Consider the following 13,306-nt stretch of genomic DNA (forward strand, 5'->3'; position numbering starts at 1 on the left):
CCCCCCCCCCCCCCCCGGCCTCAGGCAATGCATTCCAGACAGTACTGCTGGCTGCGACAAAAAGTATTTTTTGCATATTCGGGTGTTCGGGCCAGAAAGTGGAGCCGAGTCCACAAAAGATCAGCCATGATCTCATTGAATGGCGGAGCAGGCTTGAGGGGCCAGATGGCCGACTCCTGCTCCTAGTTCTTATGTTCTTATATTGTTTTTGCTTTTTTAAAACCAATTACCTTGAACCTGTGTGCACTGGTTCTCGATCCTTCCAAGTTTATTCCTATCTACTTTGTCCAGGTCCCCCTATGACTTTGAATGCTTCTTTCAAATCTCCTCTCAGCCTTCTTTTCTGCAAGGAGAAGAGTTCCAATTTCTCCAATCTCATCTTCATAACTGACTATTCTCATCCCTGGAATAATTCTTGCAAACCTCTTCTGCACATCCTTCCTAAAATGCAGTGCCCTGAACTGTTCACAGTACTCTAGCGGAGGTCTAATTTCTGTCTTAATCAAGCTCAACATAATCTCCTTGCTGTTGCTCTCCATGCCCTTATTAATAATCTGAATGTACTGTATGCTTTATTAGTTGCTCTCTTAACCTATCCTGCCATCTTTAATGACTTGTAGACCTAGGTCCCTATGCTCCTGTACCCTAGAGTAGTGCCCTTTATTTTATACCATCCCTTTTAATAGCTTACTATCAGATCTCCCATAGCATTGTATTATCTGATTTACCACAAATGATGTTTTCTAATGACAAAGAGTGTCATACCAAGTAGTCTCTGAAAATGTTTTATTGGAAGAAAAAGGAATATCTAGGCAAAAGCTATCCACTGCTAAATTGGGTGTGTTTAAATGGCATGTTCCTTTAAGGCCATGAAGTCTAGCTAACGAGAGCAGAAATTTAATCTAGTTGCTCACTAACTCTGGGAAATAGATCTAAATGAGTACTTCTTGATGTTAGAAGCTGTTTAAAGTGCATTTTTGTGTAAGATGTTACTTGCTCATTGATAGATGTTGGAGAATTTTGGTTGCATTTATTGCGAATTTGAGTCATGGCTATAAGAGTGAGATGCCTATTACATTTGCTTTTTAAAAAAAATAAATTTAAAAGTACCCAAATCTTTTTCCCAATTAAGGGGCAATTTGGTATGGCCAATGCACCTACCCACGCAGACACGGGGAGAATGTGGCCAACTACATTTGCGGTGACTAACTGTGACAGTCCCAAACTTCATGTGGCATTATTCCTTCATGGAGCGCCTATTAATTTTCTTCAATCAGAACAAAATAACTCATTCCACTTCCCAACAGCCATGCAAACGATTTAAACATGAGCCTCCTTCACCTTCAAGTTATACATAATGATATAATCGAGCAGTTTTAACCTATGAATTCCTTTTTCTTGATACTATTTGAATTAGCTACATTGCCATCCTGACTTGGAAATGTATCACCGTTCCATCAGGGTTGCTGGGTCAAAAACTGAGAACTCCCTAACAGCACTTGGATACGTCTACACCACACGGACTGCAGCGGTTCAAGGTAGTGGGTCACCATTCCTCAAGGGCAAATAGGGATGAGAAACAAATACAGGATTTGCCAGCTGTGCTCACATCCCTTGAAATATTAAAAACAAAATAGTTACATCTCCAAAACGCAAGTATTCAATAGGAAGCAAGTAATACCATGCAAAACCTATGCAGAGGTAATTTGACGTTACTATGGTCTAAATAAAGTACTTTTCAGAAAATAAATTACAGAAAATTCCCCGTCTGTAATCTGAATTTACAAAATATTCTTGTTGCAAATTAATGTAGTTAGTGCCAAAAGCCCTCAAGACATACTGTATTTAATGTAAACAAATGATTGGACAACATTAAAGCAGAAAACCATGCCAATTAAATATAAATTGATAGCACAGCATACTCCACCTATTTTACTTGTCTCAATGCCTATTAAAAATGTTAGTATCTTCAGATGTTGTATTATGTTGCATGTATTTTAGCTATTAAATTTTCAAGCTTCTGGAATAACTCCCCCAGTGGTTCAATGGGTAATTGTACAGTGTGGGGACATCAAATCGTCTCAACATTCTTAAGCCAGCAAAGGGAAAAAGCTAATCTCACTGGTTGGTAAACTTTCTCCTGATTAATGGCATTTGCTCCACAATTTATGCAGAAGAAAAGCACAGAATGTGTGCCAGACGGTTTATCATTGTCACCCAAAATAAATGACCGTTATAAAACCAACTCCACCAAATTACAATTTATACACGAACACAGGGCTTTCGACCATTTTAGCTTATTCCTTTACAGACAGGTTTTTGTGATATATACCAATGGGCAACAAGCCTAGTTCATGTGATTTCACGAAGAGTGGTAGCAAGATTTAACTGAATGGGAGTGTAAAATACACAGCTGCGTCAGCATCTAATCTGAAGTTAAGGCAATAAATCCATCAACAGAACTAGAAGAAATTTGTAACTGAATTTTGTAACAATTTCTAAAAGGATAGTTTTTGTCCCTGACGAGCCTGATTGAATATTTGAAGAGGTGACCAAAATAGTGGGAAGGATCTGGATTTCATTTATTGTCACCTGTACTGAGGTACAGTGGAAAGCATACAGCCCAGACAGATCATTCCATACACGAAAAAACAGGCCGGGCGGCACGGTGGCTAGCACTGCTGCCTTACGGAGCAGAAGACCCGGGTTCAATCCCAGCCCCAAGTCACTGACCGTGTGGAGTTTGCACATTCTCCCAGTGTCTGCGTGGGCCTCACCCCTGCAAACCCAAAGATGTGCAGGGTAGGTGGATTGGCCACACTAAATTGCTCCTTAATTGGAAAATTTTAAACAAAGAAAAAACAGAGGACAGATGATAAATACATAGACATCGGGTGAAGCATTCAAGTGTGGTATTACTCAGTAGAGAAGATGTGGAGAGGTGTTCAGTCAATAAAAAAGTCATTCAGGAGTCAGGCAGCAGCAGGGAAGAAGCCATTTTTGAACCTATTAGTGCGTGTTCTCAGACTTTTGTATCTCTTGCCTGATGGAAGAGGTTGGAAGAGAGAATAACCCGGATGGGACGGGTCTTTGATTATGCTGCCCGCTTTCCCAAGGTAGTGGGAGGTGTAGATCGAGTCAATGGATGGAAGGCGGTTTTGCATGATGGACTGGGCTGTGTTCATAACTGTAGTTTCTTATAGTCTTGGGCCGAGCAGTTGCCATACTAGGCTGTGAAACAGCCAAATAGGATGCTTTCTATGATGCATCTATAAAAATGGGTCAGAGTTGCTGTGGACATGCCAAATTTCCTTACTTTCCTGAAGTATAGGTGCTGTTGTGCTTCCTTGTTCATAATGTGGACGTGGGTGGACCAGGACAGATTTTTGGGGATGTGCACATCTCACAATTTGAAACTGTCAACCTTCTTGACCTTGGCACCATTGATGCAGACAAGGGTGTGTACAATACGACGCTTCCTGAAATCAATGACCAGCTCCTTAGCTTTGCTCACATTGAGGGAGAGATTGTTATCGTTACGCCATGCCACTAGGTTCTCTATCTCCCTCCTGTACTGTGACTCATTGTTGTTTGAGATCTGACCCACTACGGTTGTGTCAACAGCAAACCTGTAGATGGAGTTGGAACTAAATAGTCCTGGGTGTATAGGGAGTATAGCAAGGGGGCTAAGTATGCAGCCTTGTGGGGCCCCAGTTTTGAGGGCTATCGTGGAGGAGTTGCTGTTTATCCTTACTGATCGTGGTCTGTGGGTCAGGAAGTCGAGGATCGAGTGCAGAGGGAGGAGCCAAGTCCTAGGTTTTGGAGTTTTGATACGAGCTTGGCTGGGATTATGGTGTTGAAGGCGGAGCTGTAGTCAAGGAATAGGAGTCTGACGTACGAGTCCTTGTTGTTGAGATGCTCCAGGGATGCATATAGGGCCAGGGAGATGGCATCTGCTGAGGACTGGTTGTAGCGGTGTGTGAATTGCAGTGGATCAAGGCGTCTTGGGAATATAGAGTTTGAAGGGGAATGTTCATGGATGTTATTTATATCAACACCCAAAAGACATTTAATAAAACTCTCTAAGAGACCATAGCTATAATTGAGGCTCAAAATCAAGGGAAAATATTGACCTGGTTAGGAAACTGGCTGAATGGCAGGAGACAAAGAGTAGGGATAATGGTCAGGTACTTTCACTGGCAGGATGTGACTCATCGTAGCCTACATGGACCTGTAATGCGATCTCAACTAGTCATTGTATTTATTAACTATTTAGATTAAGAGATAGAAAGGCAAATGTAGACAGAAAGCATGGAAATTTTAAGATTCCGTGAATGAACAAAACTGCCCTTCTGGCAAATGAGGTCACCCATTTTGGACCCAAAAGGATAGAACAGGGTACTTTCTAATGGTAAAAGGCGAGAGACAGAGAACATCAAAGTCTTAAATCGAGGTACAAAGATCATTAAAATATAATGAACAGCTACATAAAATAATCAAAAAGGCTAAGGGAATGGAGACGTTGATATCTACAGGACTAGAATGCTAAGAAATGTGGTTGGATCCAGGGTCAAACCAGGGTGGGGACTCGCGATTTTTGGAGTTGCGGTAGAGCCGGGAGTGCAGGAGGCGAAAGAGGCTGGTGTCCTGGCCTTTTTTTTTAAACATAGAATTTACAGTGCAGAAGGAGGCCATTCGGCCCATCGAGCCTGCACCGGCTCTTGGAAAGAGCACCCTACCCCCTACCCAAGGTCAACACCTCCACCCTATCCCCATAACTCAGTAACCCCACCCAACACTAAGGGCAATTTTGGACACTAAGAGCAATTGATCATGGCCAATCCACCTAACCCGCACATCTTTGGACTGTGGAAGGAAACCGGAGCACCCGAAGGAAACCCACGCACACATGGGGAGGATGTGCAGACTCCGCACAGACAGTGACCCAAGCCGGAATCGAACCTGGGACCCTGGAGCTGTGAAGCGATTGTGCTATCCACAATGCTGCCTAGTAGCCTTTGCATCCCTAGTAGCCCGTCGAAGGATTCTGCTACAGTGGAAGGATGCAAGGCCCCCAAGTGTGGAGACCTGGATCAGTGACATGGCGGGATTTATAAAACTGGAAAGGGTCAAATTTGCCAAGAGGATCAATACAAGGGTTCTATAAACGATGGCAGCCTTTTCTGGACTTCCTGGCTCAAAGATAGGTATCTTGGTCAATAGCAGCAGCAATTCTGTAACTTTATATTGTGTTAATTTGCATTGTTGTTAAAATGCTGTATTGTTCATGGAGGTGGGGCGAATGTTTATGATTGTTAATATTATTGTTATTTTTGGTATTTTACCAAGGTGCGTTATTGTTGTATAAATTCAAAATTTTTCAATAAAAATGATTTCAAAAAAAAAATAGAATGCAAAGAAATGGAAGTCATGATTCAGTTATTCAAACCACTGGTTGAAACACACCCGGTGTACTGTGAACAGTTCTGTGCAACACACCTTGTATACTTCTGTACTGCCTTGAAGGAAGTACAACATAGATTTATCAAAATAATACCGAGACTCGAGTTAAATTATGAGAAGAAATTACACAAAGTACAGTTGGATTTCCCTGGAATTTAGAATGTTACGAGGTGACTTGATCAAAGTTTTCCAAGTATCAAGAGGAAAAAGGGATGTTAGACAGAATTAGTTCAGCTAGTTGAGGAATGTAGTACTGGGAGCAGTGTCTAAAACTAGAGCCAGAACACTCGGGAGTGAAATTCGGAAATATTTCTTCACGGAAAGGGTGGTAAAAATTTGGAACTCTACAAAACGACAATGGATGCCAGACCATTGTTAATTTTAAATCTCAGTGATAATATCTTTTGGTTAACAAAAGTCTACAGGAAATGGGGTAACGGTGGGGAAAGGCAGTTAAGCTATAATAAAAATCTTCATTATTGTCACAAGTAAGCTTACATTAACACTGCAATGAAGTTACTGTGAAAAGCCCCTAGTCGCCACACTCCGGCGCCTGTTCAGGAACACAGAGCGAGAATTCGGAATGTCCAAATTACCTAACAAGCACGTCTTTCAGGATTTGTGGGAGGAAACAGGATAACCGGAGGAAACCCACACACACACGGGGAGAAGGTGCAGACTCCGCACGGACAGTGACCCAAGCCGGGAATCGAACCTGGTAAAGCAATTGTGCTATCCACAATGCTACCATGCATCAGCAGGGCTTCATCTTTAAAGGACGCCGCAATCTGCAGTATAACGGCCCCAGCCCCCATCACGGAGGTATCGGGAGGCTCGCCCCCACACCTGACAATTATTGCTGGCATTCCCTCTATTCCCCCCCCCCCCAGCCTGACAATCAACAGCAGCATTCAACCCCTCCTCCCCATTGCCTGCTCTCTCCCCATCACACATCTATGAATGCCCCCATCCCCATGGGCTCCCACTGTGCCAGGGCACTGCCAGGCACGTCCCATTTCCCAAGCATAAAATGACGACTAGACACATAATTTCACACCAAGACAGGCCACCATTACTTAATATACTGAATAAGTAGAGCACTTCAGACTGACGTCCTCTACTTGACTGACAGCTGAAAATTGATCAAGGAGATGCCCATTTTCTCAGAGCAAAACAAGAAGCGTCAAATCTCTGCAATCACTTTACTGGGTGGAGTGCAGGCAACATTGGAGTGATTTCTCACTCATGAAAGGTAAATAAATTTGCAACGAGTACATGTAAAACAAATCCCGTGTTAATCTCCATAAACTTTACATGCGAAGGCGCATTGCCAAGGGAGGTGGGAAACATGCAACGAGAAACGCATTGCAATCCGCACATTTAAGGACTGCAGGTCACTTTTCCGGCTTCATAAAACGCACAACGAGCGGCAATACCTGGATTTCGTCTCCCACTTTTGGAACGGAACATAATTACTTAAGTCTATCCACTCAAAAAGCAGATGTCTAATCCTCCAGCTCACCACCTTTATGTCTGCACATAACGGATCGACAATGTTGCTACAGCTGTAATTAGCACCCATGTAAATCAGCAATGTAAATACATGTCAGACACGACGTGCCTTCCAAAACTGGCTTGATTCGAATCACTGTCACTGCACCAACTGGGGATATAATTCCTACATTCAAATACCCCCACATTCGTCCAGAAGAAAGCTCAACCGCTTTAAGCCCTAGCCCTCCGAGCATCACCGATGGGGGGGGGGGGGGGGGGGGGGGAAGAGAAGATGTAAACAACATGAAACTTGAAGATACACAAATGTTACTCTCTCCGTGCCAGAGTTCCCCCCCCCCCCCATAAAAACACATTCTCCAGCACCAAGAATCAACACAACTGATACAGATGTTTTTTAAATGAAGCTAACACTTATTCATGCAGACGTTTTTAAATATAATTTGCACAGCTCGAGTCCACACAAAATAACACTTTTGCTGATATATACACCATATATTAGCGTGCAGGCGCGTTTAAATATACTTTGCAAAGCTCGTGTCCATACAAAATAACACTTTTGGTGATATATATATATACACACACACACATATAAAAAAAGTAGTGTGAAGTATTTAAATATAATTTGCACACTCCATATGAAAATGGCACTTTTGCTGATACTGTATAGTGTCTTTCTCCCCCAAAATGCATGAAACTGCAGCAAGCAGCTAGGGGACAAGAGCTCAGCCCAAGCAACACAACTCTGTCCCAGTGTTCACAGAATAACACCCACCCCCGCCTCCTTTTACCAAAACCAATTCGATCAGAGGGACAAAACGGATGCAAGGTTTTTAAAAAGGCCAAGGTTTTTTAATTCCGGGGGGGGGGGGGGGTGAGGGAGAAGGGGGGGGTGAGGGAGAAGGGGGGGGTGAGGGAGAAGGGGGGGGTGAGGGAGAAGGGGGGGGTGAGGGAGAAGGGGGGGGTGAGGGAGAAGGGGGGGGGGGGGAGGGAGAAGGGGGGGGGTGAGGGAGAAGGGGGGGGGGGGTGAGGGAGAAGGGGGGGGGGGGGGAGGGAGAAGGTGGGGGGGGTGAGGGAGAAGGGGGGGGTGAGGGAGAAGGGGGGGGTGAGGGAGAAGGGGGGGGTGAGGGAGAAGGGGGGTGAGGGAGAAGGGGGGGTGAGGGAGAAGGGGGGGTGAGGGAGAAGGGGGGGTGAGGGAGAAGGGGGGGTGAGGGAGAAGGGGGGGTGAGGGAGAAGGGGGGGTGAGGGAGAAGGGGGGGTGAGGGAGAAGGGGGGGGGGTGAGGGAGAAGGGGGGGTGAGGGAGAAGGGGGGGTGAGGGAGAAGGGGGGGGTGAGGGAGAAGGGGGGGGTGAGGGAGAAGGGGGGGTGAGGGAGAAGGGGGGGGTGAGGGAGAAGGGGGGGGTGAGGGAGAAGGGGGGGTGAGGGAGAAGGGGGGGTGAGGGAGAAGGGGGGGTGAGGGAGGAGGGGGGTGAGGGAGAAGGGGGGTGAGGGAGAAGGGGGGGTGAGGGAGAAGGGGGGGTGAGGGAGAAGGGGGGTGAGGGAGAAGGGGGGGTGAGGGAGAAGGGGGGGTGAGGGAGAAGGGGGGGTGAGGGAGAAGGGGGGGTGAGGGAGAAGGGGGGGTGAGGGAGAAGGGGGGGTGAGGAGAAGGGGGGGTGAGGGAGAAGGGGGGGTGAGGGAGAAGGGGGGGTGAGGGAGAAGGGGGGGTGAGGGAGAGAGGGGGGTGAGGGAGAAGGGGGGGTGAGGGAGAGGGGGGTGAGGGAGAGGGGGGGTGAGGGAGAGGGGGGGTGAGGGAGAGGGGGGGTGAGGGAGAGAGGGGGGTGAGGGAGAAGGGGGGGGTGAGGGAGAAGAAGGGGGGGGTGAGGGAGAAGGGGGGGGGTGAGGGAGAAGGGGGGGTGAGGGAGAAGGGGGGGTGAGGGAGAAGGGGGGGGTGAGGGAGAAGGGGGGGGTGAGGGAGAAGGGGGGGGGGAGGGAGAAGGGGGGGGTGAGGGAGAAGGGGGGGTGAGGGAGAAGGGGGGGTGAGGGAGAAGGGGGGGTGAGGGAGAAGGGGGGGTGAGGGAGAAGGGGGGGTGAGGGAGAGGGGGGGGCGAGGGAGAAGGGGGGGTGAGGGAGAAGGGGGGGTGAGGGAGAAGGGGGGAGAGGGAGAAGGGGGGGTGAGGGAGAAGGGGGGAGAGGGAGAAGGGGGCGAGAGGGAGAAGGGGGGAGAGGGAGAAGCAGCGAGGAGGGGGGGGGGAGAGAGGGAGAAGCAGCGAGGAGGGGGAGAGGGAGAAGCAGCGAGGAGGGGGAGAGGGAGAAGCAGCGAGGAGGGGTAGAGGGAGAAGCAGCGAGGAGGGGGAGAGGGAGAAGCAGCGAGGAGGGGGAGAGGGAGAAGCAGCGAGGAGGGGTAGAGGGAGAAGCAGCGAGGAGGGGGAGAGGGAGAAGCAGCGAGGAGGGGGAGAGGGAGAAGCAGCGAGGAGGGGGAGAGGGAGAAGCAGCGAGGAGGGGGGGACGCTGCCTGCTGACAGACTGAAGCCGCAGTGAATCCAGTCAGGGGGGATTTGCTCTGCACCGGGGCGGCCGCCAACTCCCCCGCCCCGCGACAGTCACAAAGTTAGTCGGAGAGGGTCTTTAAACTTTGCAAAGAAGTTTTTTTTGTTTAACCGGCACGAATGCCGACTGGATCCCCCTCCCTCGGCTGAGGAGGTTCAGTAGAAAAAGTCTCTCACACGCAAAAAAAAAACATTGTCATTTTCATTCAGAAGAAGACGGATTGCGAGCCTTACCTGGGAGACCGGGTTGATGCCGTTTATTTTTTGGGTGGGGGGAGGGGTTTATATTTTATTCTCCGCCCGCCACCGGCTCTTGCCCCGGGTTGGAAGCGCTCGCTCGCCGGCCGCTCAAACACTCAGCCCGCCGGCTGAAAACAACTGGGCTGGCGCGCGCCCCCGGCGCCCAGCAGCGCGCGCTCACCGACACGGCGCGTCCGCGCCCGCGCCCGCGCGCGCCGCTCACCACCCCAGTCAACCCGCGCGCCGCGCGCGGTTGGGTCTTTTTCGCCGTTCCCACCCTGCCGACCCCGCCCCCTTCGCTGCCGGCCCCGCCCCCTTCGCTGCCAGCCCGCCCCCCTTCGCTGCCAGCCCCGCCCCCTTCACTGCCAGCCCGCCCCCCTTCGCTGCCAGCCCCGCCCCCCTTCGCTGCCAGCCCCGCCCGCACCTACGCCTTTCCAACGCCGCCTCCTCTCCCTTCTAGCCCCGCCCCTTCCCCTCCCGCAATTACAGCGCGGCCCCCTCTCTCCTTCCAGCCCCGCCCTCTCTCCTTCCAGCCCCGCCCTCTCTCCTTCCAGCCCCGCCCTCAATCCTTTCAGCCCCGCCCTCTCCCCTTTCAGCCCCGCCCTCTCTACTTCCAGCCCCGCCCTCTCTACTTCCAGCCCCGCCCTCCTCTCCCTTCTAGTCCCGCCGCCTTCCCTTTCAGCCCCACCCCTTCTCCTGCCCTGCCTTGCAACCCCGCCCCCTTCCCCTCCCGCAATTCCTGCACTGCCCCCTCTCTCCTTCCAGCCCCGCCCCCTTCACACTCCCACCCCACCCCCTCCCCTTCCAGCCACGCCCCCTTCTCTGTCCCACCCCACCCCCTCCCCTTCCAGTCCCTCCCCTTCCAGCCCCGCCCCCTCCCCTTCCCTATCCCACCCCACCCCCTCCCAGCCCCGCCCCCTCCCCTTCCAGCCCCGCCCCTCCTCTTTCCCACCCCACCCCCTCCCCTTCCAGCCCCACCCTCTCCCCTTCCAGCCCCGCCCCCTCCTCTTTCCCACCCCACCCCCTCCCCTTACAGCCACGCCCCCTTCTATGTGCCACCCCGCCCCCTCCCCTTCCAGCCCTGCCCCCTCCCCTTCCAGCCCCGCCCCCTCCTCTTTCCCACCCCACCCCCTTACAGCCACGCCCCCTTCTATGTGCCGCCCCACCCCCTCCCCTTCCAGCCCCGCCCCCTCCCCTTTCCCACCCTGCCCTCTCCCCTTCCAGCCCCGCCCCTCCTCCTCCTTTCGTCTTCCCCAGAGAACCAATTATTTTGGTCAGGGGCTGGTTTGGCACACTGGGCTAAATAGCTGGCTTTGAAAGCAGACAAAGCAGGGTGGGTTCAATTCCTGTACCGGCCTCCCCGAACAGGCACCGGAATGTGGCAACTAGGGGCTTTTCACAGTAACTTCATTTGAAGCTTATTTGTGACAATAAGCAATTTTCATTTAATTTCATTTTTATTTGTTTATGGGACGTGCAGGCTGTCCCAGCAACTATTGCCCATCCCTTATTGCTCTTGAGAGGGCAGTTAAGAGTCAATCACATTGCTGTGGGTCTGGAGTCACATTTATGCCAGACTAGGTAAGGACAGCAGGTTTCCTTATCCTAAGACTAAGAATGGGGTACGGTATGAATAAGAATGGGGTATGGGGAATATGTGGAGGAGGAGAATAGGGGTGCAATAAGATTTAGGGGAAGAATGTGTTTGATGAATGCAAAATTGCCCATTAGTGTCCAAAGATGTGGGGTTACAGGGATAGGGCAGGGGATTGGATCTCGGTAGGGTGCTATTTCAGAGGGTTGGTGCAGACTTAATGGACCTTTGTAACACTGGGAGTGTGAACTGGCAGCAAAGAATGGGGTGTGGAGAATGTTTGGAGGGGAGGAATAGGGGTGGGAAGACTGAGGGGGAGAATGGGTTGGGATGCTGAGTCACAGCGCCGAGGGCCCCAGGTTCAATCCCAACTGATCAAATAAAAATGGTCAGATGAGGGGCAGCATGGTAGCGCAGTGGTTAGAACTGCTGTCTCACGGCGCCGAGGTCCCAGGTTCGATCCTGGCTCTGGGTCGCTGTCTGTGTGGAGTTTGCACATTCTCACCGTGTTTGCTTGGGTTTCGCCCCCACAAGCCAAAGATGTGCAGGTTAGGTGGATTGGCCACACTAAATTGCCCCTTAATTGGAGAAAATGATTTGAGTACTCTAAAATTATTTTAAAAAAAGAATGGGTTGGGGAAGAATTGTGGTCGGTTAAAATAAGTAGTGGAAATAATGGGGGGTTGTGTGATGAATGGGGTGGAGAAAATGGAAGTGAAGATTTGGGGGGGAAGACTAGGGTGTTTGGGAAGATGGATTTGGAAAAACTGGGTGTAAGATTGCAGGTGGGAAAGATTAGGGTTTGGGGAAGAATGGTAGGTGAGGAATATTGTGGGGTGAAGAATGGAGAATGAGGGAAAATTGGAAGTGGGAGATGATTAAGAGGTAAAGAATGAAGATGGAGTAGATTGAGAGTTAGAGAAAATTAGGGATGATGGAATTTCGGGATGACCAGGAAGTGAGTTGCATGAAAGTGGGTAAAATAAAGAATATGGTGGCGGCGAAGGGATGGAGTAGGAAAGGTGGAGGGAAGAGAATAGGGGTAAGAGGAGGGGAGGACCACAGTTCCTAGTATACCATGAAAAACCATATGGTTAAACACAATAAAGCAGAGTATCCTCATGTTTAATGTGAAGCACAAAGTTTCCTAGAACAGTATGTAATGGAACCTACGAGGGAACAATCGGTCCTAGATCTTGTCCTGTGTAATGAGACTGGATTGATTCATGATCTCATAGTTAGAGATCCACTCGGAAGGAGCGATCACAATATGGTGGAATTTAAAATACAGATGGAGGGTGAGAAAGTAAAATCAAATACTAGTGTTTTGTGTTTAAACAAAGGAGATTACAATGGGATGAGAGAAGAACTAGCTAAGGTAGACTGGGAGCAAAGCCTTTATGGTGGAACAGTTGAGGAACAGTGGAGAACCTTCCAAGCGATTTTACACAGTGCTCAGCAAAAGGAAGGAGGGTAGAAAGAGGGAAAATCAACCGTGGATATCTAAGGAAATAAGGGAGAGTATCAAATTGAAAGAAAAAGCATATAAAGTGGCAAAGATTGGTGGGAGACTAGAGGACTGGGAAATCTTTAGGGGGCAACAGAAAGCTACTAAAAAAGCTATAAAGAAGAGTAAGATAGAGTATGAGAGTAAACTTGCTCAGAATATTAAAACAGACAGTAAAAGTTTTTACAAATATATAAAACAAAATAGAGTGGCTAAGGTAAATATTGGTCCTTTAGACAGGATGAGAAGGGAGTTTTAATAATGGGAGATGAGGAAATGGATGAGGAACTGAACAGGTTTTTTGGGTCGGTCTTCACAGTGGAAGACACAAATAGCATGCCAGTGACTGATAGAAATGAGGCTATGACAGGTGAGGATCTTGAGAGGATTGTTATCACTAAGGAGGTAGTGATGGGCAAGCTAATGGGGCTAAAGGTAGACATGTCTCCTGGCCCTGATGGAATG

General features: G+C 49.4%; 1 protein-coding gene across 1 annotated transcript in view; it reads right to left on the reverse strand.

Moving 5' to 3' along the window:
* The window catches only part of LOC119956926 (inactive tyrosine-protein kinase PEAK1-like), a 225,376-nt gene extending 215,491 nt beyond the window's left edge, over window positions 1-9,885 (reverse strand). The window contains 1 exon segment of the mRNA XM_038784504.1: window positions 9,735-9,885. The gene's annotated coding sequence lies outside the window, so the exon portion shown is untranslated.
* Window positions 9,886-13,306: the final 3,421 nt, after the last annotated feature.

Source organism: Scyliorhinus canicula, chromosome 24 (genome assembly GCF_902713615.1).
Source record: "Scyliorhinus canicula chromosome 24, sScyCan1.1, whole genome shotgun sequence".
NCBI classification, from domain to species: domain Eukaryota; kingdom Metazoa; phylum Chordata; class Chondrichthyes; order Carcharhiniformes; family Scyliorhinidae; genus Scyliorhinus; species Scyliorhinus canicula.